We start from the raw sequence: 14,667 nt of genomic DNA, 5'->3' as shown, positions 1-14,667 counted from the left end.
TATATATATTTTTTTTTTTTTTTGCTAACATTAAAATTGGAATGCCTACCTCTTATTAGAGTCAAGATTAAATAAAGCAAGGTATGTGAAATCCCTACAATCTAAGTGTTCAGACATTATTATAACTACTGTATTTTTTAGCTCCTTTCTGTTACAGACACTTTGCTGAATTCTTTGCATAAAGAAATTCACTTAATGCTTATAAAAAACTGATACAGTATTAACTCTCCTGTATGGAACACTAGATATCTAGACTATCTAGGCATTTCCCAGTGGAAATACCAAAAAAATGTTGAGAAAACATGTTTTAAATTTTCTGAGAAGCTTCTACACTTTGTGTGGCAGTAAGAATTTAGCAGGCCAACAGCAAAGTGAAAGCAGGAGGCTTCCGGCTATTGAAGAAGTGAATGAGTTGACATCCTCTCCTCAATAAGCAATTATAAAACCAGAGTTTTCGAAACAACCCTATCAGGTCTCTAGAAACCAACCAAAGATAACAAATTGAGAAGAGCTTCGCTTCTCAAAACTGCTGAACTTGACGTGAGTCTTCAGGCAATCTTTGGCATTCTTTCCTGAGCTGCCCCAATTTCCCACCCCACTTGATTCAGCCCGATGCTTCTACCAAACTGGACTACCTATGAAAACTAGCATCTCTGTTTGACTGGGGGGGGGGGGGGGGCTGACATGTTTGGGAGTGAAGGGTGGGAAACCCACACTCACAGTGACAAATGGGAAAAGGCTGCATCTCTCCTAAGCTGAGCTTTTAGTCCTGGTCAGGATAGCAGCAGACAAGAGAATTAGCCAAAAATTTAATAGGGATCTTCCAGGGAAGTCCTGGAAATGAGAGTCATGGAGGGGCTTGATAAATGCTCCACACATCCCTAGAGACTAGGGAAGCTAGTCATGTCATACAGACATGCAGCCCAGAAGAGGATACAAGTTCTTCACACATTCCTGGGCAACTGGGAGGCTGAGCACATGTACAGAGATCTGAGAAAGCCAGGCAGAAGGTTAAAGTCATGGTAGACTCGAAAACTACCTGAGCTTTGAATGTGCTCCCAACCTACACATAGACCCACCCAGCGAGGCTGGAAGCCTTACTAGTGTTTGACTACAAACAGTCATTGAGGAGACCTAAGCCATGAAGAAATAAGAGTAACCCCTATGCTGAAGAGAGAGAGAGAGAATTTTAAAAAATGAAGCAGAGACAGAAACAAACCACAGGGGAGGCGTATTCAATCTGAGCAAATTACTTCAAACAACAGCAACAACAACAACAAAAATACCCTAGGGGTGGAAATAAAATTAAAAATTGCTACAATATATTATTTTAAATGTCTAGTTACCAGCAAAGATTTACAGCACATACAAAGAAAAATAAACAGGGAAGTGTAACCCATGCTGGGCAGGGGCATGGGAGCATTCAATAAAATCTGTCTCTGGGTGGCTCCTGATGTTGGATTTAGCAGGCATAGGCTTCAAAATAGCTTTTTAAAAAGTGTTTTTTAGGGGTGCCTGGGTGTCTCAGTCGGTTGAGCATCCGACTTCAGCTCAGGTCATGATCTCACAGTCTGTGGGTTAGAGCCCCGCGTCGGGCTCTGTGCTGACAGCTCAGAGCCTGGAGCCTGTTTCCAATCCTGTGTCTCCCTCTCTCTCTGCCCCTTCCCCAGTCTCACTTTGTCTCACTCTGTCTCTCAAAAATAAGTAAATATTAAAAAAAATTTTTTAAAAACAAAAAAATAAGTGTTTTTTAGAGAGCAGAAGTGGGGGAGAGGGACAGAGGGAGACAGAGAATCTCAAGCAGGCTCCACTGTCAATACAGAGCCCAACATTGGTCTCAATCCCATGACCCTGGGATCATGACCTGAGCCAAAATCAAGGGTAGGATGCTCAACCAACTGAGCCACCCAGGTGCCCCCAAAGTAGCTATTAAATGTATGTTCAAAGAATGAACAAAAATAATTTTTAATGATTTTTCTTCTACCCAAGAGGTTCATCAAACTCCAAGTAAGATCAATTCACAGAGATCCTCACCTAAACGCATCATAGATACATCATTGAAAAAAATCATAGACAAAAAATTATTACAAGCAAGGAAAAAATGACACAATATACGACAATAATATGCTCAATAGGTGACTTATCAGAAGCAGGGGAGGCAGCTCTTCAGTAAATGGTGTTGGGAAAACTGGACAAGGACATGCAGAAGAATGAGATTGGACTACTTTCTTACACATACACAAAACTAAATTCAAAATGGATGAAAGACCTAAATGTGAGAGAGGAAATCATCAAAATCCTAGAGAATAACACAGGCAGCAACCACTTTGTCTCTGCCAGAACAATTTCTTACTAGACATAAGGGAAGGGAAACAAAAGCAAAAATCAACTATTGGGACTTCATCAAGACAAAAAGCTTCTGCACAGCAAAAGAAACAATCAACAAAACTAAAAGGCAGCCTACAAAATGGGAGAAGATATTTGCAAATGACATACCTGATAAAGGGTTAGTATCCAAAATCTATAAAGAACTTATCAAACTCAACACCCAAAAAAACCAAATAATCCACTTAAGAAATGGGCAGAAGACATGAATAGACACTTATCCAAAGAAGACATCCAGATGGCTAACAGACACATGAAAAGATGCTCACTTATCATCAAGGAAATACAAATCAAAACCACAATGAGATACCACCTCACCCCTGTCAGAATGGCTAAAAGTAACAACAAAAGAAGCAACAGGTGTTGGCGAAGATGCAAAGAAAGGGGAACCCTCTTGAACAGTTGGTGGGAAAGCAAACTGGTGCAGCCACTCTGGAAAACAGTATGGAGGTTCCTCAAAATAGAATGACCCTACAGTCCAGCAATTGCACCACTAGGTATTTACCCAAAGGATACAAAATACAGATTCAAAGTGGTACATGCTCCCCCGATGTTTATAGCAGCATTACCAACAATAACCAAACTATGGTGAGAGCCCAAATGTCCATCAACTGATAAATGGATAAAGAAGATGTGGTGTGTGTGTGTGTGTGTGTGTGTGTGTGTGTGTGTGTAATGGAATATTATATATAATGTGATATGTATATAATGGAATATTACTCAGCCATCAAAAAGAATGAAATATTGTCATTTGCAATGACATGGATGGAGCTAGAGAGTATTATTGCTAAGGGAAATAGAGAAAGACAAATACCAAATGATTTCACTCATATGTGGGATTTAAGAAACAAAACAGATTAACATATGGGGTGAGGGAGAGAGGGAAACAAACCATAAGAGACTCTTAATGATAGAGAACAAACTGAGGGTTGACGGAGGGAGGTGGGTGGGCAATGGACTAGATGGATGATGGGCATTAAGGAGGGCACTTGCTGGAATGAGCACTGGGTGTTGCATGTAAGTGATGAACCACTGAATTCTCCTGAAATCAATATTGCACTGTATGTTAACTGACTAGAATTTAAATAAAAATTTGAAGAAAAGCAAAAAGAAACAGTGGAGGCGAGAAGGCACTGGAATAATATATTCAAAGTGCTACAAGGAAAAATACTCAACCAAGAATGCTTCTGGGCCTATCTTCTATGTCCAGCAAAACTATTGTTTTAAAACGAAAATGTAGCAAAGACACTCTCAGATAAATACAGAGATAATTTGAGGCTAGCAGACTTACAAGAAATACTAAAGGAATACCAAAGAAATACTAAAATAATTCAGATTAAAAAGAAATACACCAGAGTAACTCTAATCCACAGGAATAAATGAAAAGCACTGGAAGTGATTAAAATGTAGGTAAACATAAAAGACTTGACACATATTTCTCTTTTTCATCTCAATTTTTTTCATGAAACAAGAGCAAATAAAGCAATAATTATGGGACTATACTGTTAGATTTATTACATATGTAGATTTGGTACATATAACAATATTAGAATTAGAGGGAGAGGAAATAGAGATATATTGGAACAAAGTTGCTATATTTAAGGCAGTATTAACCTGAAGTAGATTGTGATAAAGTAACACACATATTGGAATTTCTAGAGCAACTAAGAAAAGATTCAAATAGTTTAAAAATCAAAAGAATTAAAATGGTACACTTAGAAAATGATAAACACAAAAGAAGACAGTGAAGGAGGAACAAAGGAACAAAAAAGATATGAGACCGAAAACAAATAGCAAGATGGCAGCTGTAAATCCAACTATATAAAAAAATTACATTAAATGGGAATAGACCAAACACGTCTATCAAAAGGCAGAGATTTCAGACTGAATCAAGTATGGTATCTATAAAAGATACTTTATATTCAAATACATAATAAGTTGAAAGTTTTACTATTATAGAAAAATACATACCATGCAAACTAACTTTAAGAGAATTGAAGGCAATATATCATTATCATACAAAATTGACTGTCAGAAAAGAACTACAAAGAGAAATTTTGTAATAAAATGGTCAATACAATAGGAATATATATCAACTATAGATGTACCACACCCAAAAACAGAGCCTTAAAGTATATGAGGCAAAAATTAACATGAGAAATAGAAAATCACCATTGGAGATTTATATCCCATCAATAATTGAAGAACCAGACAGAAAATCAGCAAAATTTTAAAGACTTGAACAGCACTATCAACCAACTTAACTTCCCTGACATTTACAGTACTTGCATATAACAATAGCAAAATACACATTCTTTTTAAGTGTACATGGAACATTCTGCAGGTTTAATCATATGCCAGGTCATAAAAACAAGTCTCAACAGATTTTTTTTTAATTGAAATTATTCAAAGTACATATAAAATTAATTTATAATTAAATTATAAATCAAAGACAGAAAAAGGAAATCCTCAAATATATGGAAATTAAACAGCATACTTCTAAATAACCTTTAGGTAAAAAAAATCACAGAAAATAAAATATTTTGAATTGAATGAAATCAATACCCCTCATGACTATAGATTCAAAAATCTTTGAGAAACAATTAGAAAATTTAATCTAACAACATAAAAAAATGATTATATGCCATAGAAAATCCTTAAGAAACAATGAGCAGACTGAATCCAGCAGCATAAAAAATGATTATAAATCCCATAGCCAAATGGGATTTATCCCAGGAATACAGGAATGCAAGTTTAGTTCAATATCCAAAATTCAGTGTAATACCCCATATTAATAAAGGATACAATCACCTCAATAGATGTAGAAAAAGCATTTGACAAAATTCAACCCCCATTCTTGATAAAATTCTCAACAAATTAGGAATAGAAGAGAATTCCTCAGCTTGCTAAAAGGTGTCTATGAAAATCCTACAGCTTAGGTGATCTTTCTACTTAAAAACAGGGAAAGATGTTTTCTTGCTCCTCCTATTTGACATTGAGCCAGAGGTTCCAACCCATACAATAAGGCAAGAAAAAGAAGTTAAGGGTATACAGATTAGAAAGGAAGAATTAAAAAAGCCTTATTCACAGATTATATATTATTGTGTGTAGAAAATCCTAAAGGGGGGGGGGGAGGGAAGAAAATCCTAAAGAAGCTACCAAAAAAAAACACACCAAAATGTAAAAAGAAAGAAAGAAAAGAAAGACTACTAGAGCTAATAATTTTAGCCAAAGCTGCAGGGTAAAGAGGTCACAAGATATGAAATCAGTATACAAAAAGTAATTGTATTTCTATGTGCTAGCAATGAAAATTCCAAAAATGAAATTGAGGCAATAATTCCATTTCCAATAGTATGAAAAAGAAAAAGATATGTATGAATAAATTTAACCCCCAAACTGTGAGAATCCTATGCAGAAAACTATAAAGCACTCCTGAGAGTTAAAGATCTAAATAAGTAGAGATATATTCTTGATTATGTATCCGAAGACTCCATATTGTTAAGATAGCAATTTTCCCCAAGTTGAGCTGTATATTCAGTACAATCCCTGTGATGTCCTAGCATTGTCTTTCATTTTTTTGTCTTAAATCTTTTTTAATTTTAATTTTTATTTTTATTCCAGTATAGTTAATATACGGTGTTGTATTAGTTTCAAATGTACAATGTAAATTTCCCCAATTCTATATATTACTTGGTGCTCATCAAGATGAGTGTACTCTTAATTCCCTTCACCTATTTCACCCATCCCCCCACCCACTTCCCCTCTGGTAACCATCTGTTTGTTCTCTATTAATATAGAGTCTGTTTTGGGGTTTGTCTCTCTTTTTTTTTTTTTCTATGTTCATTTGTTTTGTTTCTTAAATTCCACAAATGAATGAAATTATATGGTATTTTTCTTTCTCTGACTGACTTATTTTGTTTAACATTTACTCTCTAGGTCCATTATGTTGTTACAGCTGGCAAGATTTCCCTTTTTATGGCTGAATAATTGTCCATTGCATGTGTTTACCACATCTTCTTTATCCATTCATGTATCAATGGACACTAGGGCTGCTTCCATAATTTGGCTATTGTAAATAACAAGGATTGTTTTTAAAAATTGACAAGCTAATTCTAAAATTATGTGAAAATATAAGTGATGTAGAATAGCCAAAAGAATTCTAAAAAAAGAAGAAAGCTTGAGAACTTAACTCACTTCAAAAGCCTACTACAGAGCTATAATAAAGATATAGTGGTATTGGCCCAAGGACAGGCAGCTAAATCAATAGAACAGAAATGAGAGTCTAGTAATAAATGTTTATATTTATAGTCAATTGATCCTTGACAAAAGTATCAAGGCAAATCAGTGAGGAATGATGAACTTTTCAACGAGGATGCCAAGACAGTTAGATCTATATGCAACCTAATGAGCTTAGCCCATTACCTCACACCATAGCAAATTTTTAAAAAAGGGGGGGTGGGTGGGGAATAAACCACAAACAACTCAATATGGATTCCAGACTTAAGAAAACAGGTGAAAATGTGATGACTTTGGATTAGGCAAAAATATGAAACTAAAAGCATGATCCATAAGAGGAAAAGGGTTGAATTGGACTTCATCAAAATTTTAAAAATTTTGCTCTTCAAGAGACAACATTAAGAAAAAGGAAAAGACAAGCCAGAGACTGGGAGAAAATATTTGCAAATCATGCATCTGACACAGATTTGCATTCAAAATACAAGTAGCCTGGGGCGCCTGGGTGGCGCAGTCGGTTAAGCGTCCGACTTCAGCCAGGTCACGATCTCATGGTCCGTGAGTTCGAGCCCCGCGTCAGGCTCTGGGCTGATGGCTCAGAGCCTGGAGACTGTTTCCGATTCTGTGTCTCCCTCTCTCTCTGCCCCTCCCCCGTTCATGCTCTGTCTCTCTCTGTCCCAAAAATAAATAAAAAACGTTGAAAAAAAATAAAAACAAAATACAAGTAGCTTGTAAATAATTTTTGCAACTCAATTATAAGAAAATAATCCTGTTTAAGATCAGCAAAAGAATTAGGGGCACCTGGGTGGTTCAGTAAGTTAAGTGTCTAACTCTTGATCTCAGCTCAGGTCTTGATTTCAGGGTTGTGAGTTCAAGCCCTGCATTGGGCTCCACACTGGGCGTGAAGCCTACTTAAAAAAAAAAAAAAAAAAGGGGCAAAAGATTTGAATAGACATTTTACATAAGAAGCTATATGCCTATCTGGGAAGTACAAGAAAAGATGGTGATTTCTCACCAAACACCATGGGAGCAAGAAGGCAGTGGAAAAACATTTTTAAAGTGTTAAAAGAACTGTCAACATAGAATTCTATATCTCATGAAAATATCTTTCAGAAGTGGAAATGAAATACTTTCAAGGAAAGCTGAAATTTATGGGAGTAGATTTACTCTAAAAGAATTGCTAAAGGAAGTTTTTCAGAGGGAAATGATGACAGAAGGAAACTGGAAACATCGAGAATGAAATAAGACCAATAGAAATGGTAAATATCTGGGTAAATATAATAGAAAATTCTTCTCCTTTTGAGTTCTTCAGAATATCTTTAGTGATTGAAAGTAAAAAACTACATTTTCTGATTGAGTTTTCAATGCATTTAAATATAATACATGAGATATATTTATATAGTATAAAGAGGGAAGGGTAACAGGACTTATAAGGTGGTAAATCTTCTACATTCTAATTACAATGACACAATATTAATTCTATGTAGACTATGAAATGTTAATTTTTAAATATCCAAACCAATCACTGTAAGAACTATAGTCAGAGATACAGTCAAATCACAATAATATATTAAGATGGAAAACGAAAAACTGTTCAAGTAATCCAAGAGTAGACAAGGAAAAAAAGAGGAGCAACAAAGAGCAGAAGGAATAAACAGAACACAAGCAATAAAATAGTAGACCTTATTCCATCCATAAAAATACTTAGTAAAATGCAAATGGTCTAGTGACACCAATCAGATGACATAAATTGTCAGGATGGATTAAAAATAGAATGATCTAACAATATGCTGTCTACAAGAAATCCACTACAACCATAATGATGTAGATAATTTAAAAGGATGAAAAATATGTATGATGCAAACACTAATGAAGCAAAGTCTGGAGTGGCTATATTAATGTCAAAGTAAACTTCAGTGCAAAGAAGATTACCAGGGATAAAGAAGAACATCACATAATGAGAAAATGATTACCAGAAGATATAACAATAGTAAATATGTATGCACCTAATAATAGAACTTCCAAATACATGAGGGAAAAACTGACAGAACTGAAATGTGAAATAGGCAAATCTACAATTACAATTGAAGATTTCAACACTCCTCTCTCAGCTAGAACCAGTAAACAGAAAATCATAAAGAATATAGAAGAACTCAATGCCCCCATCAACCCAACTGGGTCTAATTGACATTATTGACCATTCCATCCAAAAAGAACACATGGAACATTAAGTGCACATGGAATATTCACCAAAATAGAACATATCTTGAGTCATTAAACCTTAACAAATTTAAAAGAAGTGAAATCCTACAAAGTATCGTCTCTGACCATGGTGAAATTAAACTAGAAGTCAACAACATAAGGATAACAGGAGAGTCTCCAAACACTTGGAAATTGAGCTATATACTTCTAAATAATCTATGATTCAAAGAAGAAGTCTTCAAAGAAATGAGAAAACATGTTGAGCTGAATGGAAATGAAAACACAATATATCAAAAATTATTGGGGCAACCGGGTGGCTCAGTCAGTTGAATTTCTGACTCTTAATTTCAGTTCAGGTCATGATCCCAGGGGTTATGGGATCGAGCCCTGCATTGGGCTCTGTGCTGAGCATGGAATCTGCTTAAGAGTCTCTCTCTCTCTCTCTCTCTCTCTCTCTCTCTGTCTCTCTCCCTCTGCCCCTCTCCCCTGTCTGTGCTCTCTCTCTCTCTCAAAAATATTTTTTTAATTAAAATTATGGAGTGCAGCAGAAGTAGTACTTAACAGTTAATTTATAGCATTGAGTGTGTAAGTGCTTAAAAAAGAAGAAAAGTCTCAAATCTCTAAGTGCTAGCCTTAGGAAACTAGAAAAAGAAGAGCAACAGAAATCCAAATCAAAAAGAAAGGAAATAAGAAAAGAAAACAATGAAAGAAGAAACTGAAAGCTTAAAACAAAAATAGAGACAATCAATGAAACCAAAGCTGTTTCTTTGAAAAGATCAATAAAATGAATAAACTTCTAGCAAGAGTGACAAATAAAAAGAAAATTAAGGGACAAACTACCAGTATCAGAAATGAGAAAGGGCATATCACTACAGTCTCCACAGACATTAAAAGGATAAGAGAGCAGCGCTACAAACAACTCTAGACACATATACTCAACAACTTAAATGGACAAATTCCTTGAAAACCGCAAACTACATAAAGCCACTCAAGATGAAATCAGTAACCCTAAACTATTAAATGCATTGAATTCTTAGTTTATAACATTCCAAAAAATAAATTGCCAGGCTTACAAGTTTTCACTGGTAAATTTAACTGAACACTTAAGAATGAAATAACACCAATTCTGCAACCTCTTTCAGAACAGATAGGAGGAGGAAACACTCAACAACTCATTTTATGAGACAGCTTTACCTGATATGAAACCAAAGATTATACAGAAAAAGAAAACTGCAGACCAATATTTCTCATGAACATAGATACAAAAATCCTCAAGAAAATATTATCAAGTTAAACCTAGCAATATATAAAAAGAATAACATACCATAACCAAAAATGAGTTTTATCCTGGAAATGCACGGTCAGTTCAGTATTCAGAAATTAATCAATGTAATCTACCATATGAAATCTATAGAAGAAACCACACAATCATGTCAACGGATGCAGAAAAATCATTTGAAAAAAATATAACAACGATTCATGGTTAGAAACTCTCAGCAGGGGCACGGGGGTGGCTGAGTTGGTTAAGTGTGTGACTTCAGCTCAGGTCATGATCTCGTGGTCTGTGAGTTCGATCCCCACGCTGGGCTCTGTGCTGATGGCTCAGAGCCTGGAGCCTGCTTCGGATTCTGTGTCTCCCTCTCTCTCTGCCCCTACCCTGCTTGCACTCTCTCTCCCTCAAAAATAAACATTTAAAAAAACAGTTAAAAAATAAAAAGAAGCTCTCAGCAAACTAGGGAGAGAAGGGGAACTTACTCAGCTTCTCAGAGAAACCTGATAAAGGCAACCTATAAAAAAGTTACAGTTAACATTATTCTAAATGGGAAAATTAAATGCTTTTCCCCTAAGTTCATACATAAGACAAGGATGTCCACTGTCACTGTTCAACATCATACTGAAAGTCTAAATGCAATGAGGAAAGAAAAAGAAATAAAAGGCAAAAGAAAAAGAAGAAATAAAATTCCCCGTTTTCAAATAACATCTGCATAAAATCATCTATGTAGAAAATCTCAAGGGATCTATTTTTTAAATTCTTAGAATTAATGAGTTTAGTGTCAATCTTATTTCTATACATTAGCAAAGTACAAAACCAAAATTAAAAAGACTATTTACAATTGCTCCAAAGAAAATGAAATATTGATGTATAAATGTAACAAAACATGTACAGGAGCTACATGCTAAAATTACAAAGCAAATCCTGATGAAATCAAAGAGGATTGGAAGACTCAAACTAGTAAAAATGTCAGTTATCCCCAAATTTATCTAGAAACTTAATGCGATGCCAGTCAAAATGCCAGGAATTCTTTTGCAGCTATAGACAGTCTGATCTAAAATTTATATGGGTAGACAAAGAAACTAGAGTAGCTAAAACAATTTTGAAAAAGAATAAAGTTAGAAGAATCACACTGACTATAAGAGTTTCGATAATGCTAAAATAATCAAGACAGTGTGGCATTGGCACAAAGATAGATAGATAGATACATATACATCTATGGAACAGAATATAGAGCCCCAAATTAGATCCACACAAGTATGGTCAATAGGTTTTTGACAAAGATGCAAAAGAAATTCAATTAAGAAAGAATAGTCTTTCAACAAACAGCATTGGTGTTCTAATGAACTTTTATAGATTCTGTCTTTGAAGATTTGGCATCCATTGGTCACAGAGCCAAACTAACTGCCCAAGGTTACATCTCTCCTGCATTCTGGCTTTTGTGGATGCTTGAAAATGATATTACAAATCTCCAACCACAATTTCTAACATCTGTGTTTCTTTTCCTGCCAAATAGTGGCTATCTCTACCTAACAACTTCCTGCCATAGAGTAAAAAAACAAAAGTTTGTATCCATGCCCTTCCCTTCTGCCTCCTGACTGACCCTGGTTCTTTTCCCATCTTTGTGGCATGACATGCCCCTTTCTCTCAGGAATCGTAACTAATAAATTCTTATTTCAATGTCACTGGCCTCTCTATGTCATCACCCAGTCCCCGCTATAAATTAAAATCCTATACAATCAAGACAATTGGAACAACTGGTCATATGGAAGAGAAAAAAAAAAAGAATTTCAGTCTAAACCTCAGAACTTACCCAAAAATGAACTGAAAATAGATCATATATATAAATGTAAAACACAAGAATTTAAAACTTCCAGGGTAATAGAGAAGAAAATCTTCATGACCTTGAGATACACAGAGTTCTTACATATGGCACCAAAACCTCAATCTATGAAAGAAAATATTGATATATTAGACTTTATCACAATTTGAAAGTTTTGCTCTGTGAAAGACACTGTTAAGAAAATGAAGGCACACTGTAGACTGGGAGAAAATATTTGTAAATCATATATCTGACAAAAGAACTTTTGTCCAGAATTTATAAAGAATTCTCAAAACTCAGCAACAACCATAACAATAAAAACAACCCTCAGCAACAACAAGAAAATGAGCAAAATACATGAACAGACAATTTACCCAAAGAGGATATGAAGATGGCAAATACACAGATGATAACATTTTCAACATTATTAGCCATTAGGAAAATCAAAATTGAATAGGAAAATATATTATTTACAATAGTATAAAAATACAAGTGTTCAGGAATAAACCTAACAAAAGCAGTACAAGTCCTCTTTGGAGAAAATTCTAAGACTTTACTGAAGACATTGAAGAACACTCCAATATGTGGAAAAAAACATGATACTCACGAACAGAAGGGCTCAATCTTATAAATATGTCAGTTTTTCCCAGAATATAGAGCAGCCTCAAACTTTGAACTGTTTTTTTCAACTTGACAGGCTGATTTTAAAACATTAAAGTATAAAGGATAATAATAGCTATCTTTAATAAGAATAAAGTGGTGGGGTACCTGGGGGACTCAGTCGGTTAAACATCTGACTTTGGCTCAGGTCATGATCTCACTCTCCATGAGTTTGAGCCCCGTGTTGGGCTCTGTGCTGGCAGCTCGGAGCTGGAGCCTGCTTCGGATTCTGTGTCTCCCTCTCTCTCTGCCCTTGTCTGTCTCTCTTTCAGAAATAAACACACATGCACAAAATAAAAAAAAAAAAGAAGTGGGATGGCATCTTGTATCAAATATTAATACATATTACAAAGCTGTAATATTTAGAGCAATGTAACATTTGCATAAGGATAGGCAAATATTCCAATGGAACAGGAAAAAAACCCTAGGAACTTGACATCACAGACACAGTATTGAAGATCATCAGAGAAAGGTTGATAAATGGTGCTAGGATAATTAGGTATATGTATGGGGAAAAAATGAAATTACAACAGTATCTACTATTCACAAAAATTATGTGTATTCTAGATTGAACAAGACCTAAATCTGAAAGGCAAAACTATAAGGTGTATTACCTCTTATAAATATGTCTTTTAGACCATGTACATTTCACATAATTAGTAATGTAGTTGGATTTAATTTAACCATCTTGCAACTTGTTTTTATATGTCCTATGTTTTCTTCGTTTCATTATTCCTCTTTTCCTGCCTCCTTTTGGATTGATTATTTTTATTCTGTCTTTTAAAATTATACATTCATTAGGGGCGCCTGGGTGGCTCAGTTGGTTGAGCGTCCGACTTCAGCTCAGGGCATGATCTCACAGTCCGTGGGTTGGAGCACAGCATCGGGCTCTGTGCTGACAGCTCAGAGCCTGGAGTCTACTTCGGATTCTGTGTCTCCCTCTCTCTCTGCTCCTCCCCTGCTCATGCTGTGTCTCTCTCTGTCTCATAAATAAATAAAAACATTAAAAAAAATTTTTTTAATAAAATAAAATTATACACTCATGTAATTTTTCAGTAGTGGCCCAGGGATTTCAATATGCATTCTGGACATTGGAGTCTGCCCTTCCATTAATCCTTTTACCGCTTCTATAAGAACCTAGCAATAGTTTAACTTCATCCCCTCTACTCATTGTACTTTTGTTGTCATACACTTTACATACCCTTATTTTGTGGTTATTGTTTCTGCTGCTGTTGTTGTTTAAACAACCTTTGATAGCTATCCACAAAATTGCTATCTCCAGTGCTCTCTTCATTCCTTCCTTACATTACAGGCTTCCTTCCAACCTTCCAATAAAGAGCAATTATCTTTAGTCTAAAGAATTGTCTTTAATATTTCCGGTAGTGCAGGTCTGCTAGTAATGAATTCTCTTGGCTTTTGATCGTCTGCAAATGGCTTTATTTTGTCTTCATTTTTGAAGCAAATCTTTCGCTGGTTAGAGAATTCTCGGCTGGCAGATTTTCTTTTCGCACTTTAAATATGTCAGCCTGTTGCATCTGGCTTTCATGGTGTCTGTTTAAAAAGCCAATAGTCTTATTGTGGTTCCTTTGACGGTAATGTATGCTTTCTGTCTGGCTTCCTTTAAGATTTTCTCTTCATTTTTGTTTCCAGTGATTTCACTGATGTCTGCCTGAGTGTGATGTCTTTTTTTTTTCCCCCATTCTGTTTGGGGTTCACTGAGCTTTTGGAATTTATAGATTAATGTTTTCATCAGTTTGGGGGAAATCTTTGGCCCTTATCTTGTTGAGTATTGCTTCTATTTTATTCTCTCCCTTCTCTCCTTTTGTAAGACTCCAGTTAGCTGTATGTTAGACCTTTAGATGTGGGCCCTGTGTCCCTTATGATCTTATCTGGATTCTCCTTTCCTACTTTTTTCTTCCGATACTTCAGATTGAATACCTTTTTTTGAACCATCTTCAGATTCACTACCCTGTCTTCTGTATTCAGGCTGCTGCTAACTATCCTATGAATTCTTATTTTCAGTTATGATTTTTGTTTGTTTGTTTGTTTGTTTGTGTGTTTCCAGAATGTCCACCTTATTCTTTTTCATAGA

General features: G+C 35.3%; 2 protein-coding genes across 10 annotated transcripts in view; one reads left to right on the top strand and one right to left on the bottom strand.

Annotated features, from left to right (window-relative positions):
* The window catches only part of KBTBD12 (kelch repeat and BTB domain containing 12), a 77,128-nt gene that overhangs the window by 17,188 nt on the left and 45,273 nt on the right, over nt 1-14,667 (top strand). The gene's annotated exons all lie outside the window — the stretch shown is intronic.
* Nucleotides 1-14,667, bottom strand: part of MGLL (monoglyceride lipase) — a 248,328-nt gene that overhangs the window by 216,071 nt on the left and 17,590 nt on the right. The window lies entirely within an intron of this gene.

Source organism: Felis catus, chromosome A2 (assembly GCF_018350175.1).
Source record: "Felis catus isolate Fca126 chromosome A2, F.catus_Fca126_mat1.0, whole genome shotgun sequence".
Lineage (NCBI taxonomy): Eukaryota > Metazoa > Chordata > Mammalia > Carnivora > Felidae > Felis > Felis catus.
This window is presented reverse-complemented; position numbering and strand designations above follow the sequence as displayed.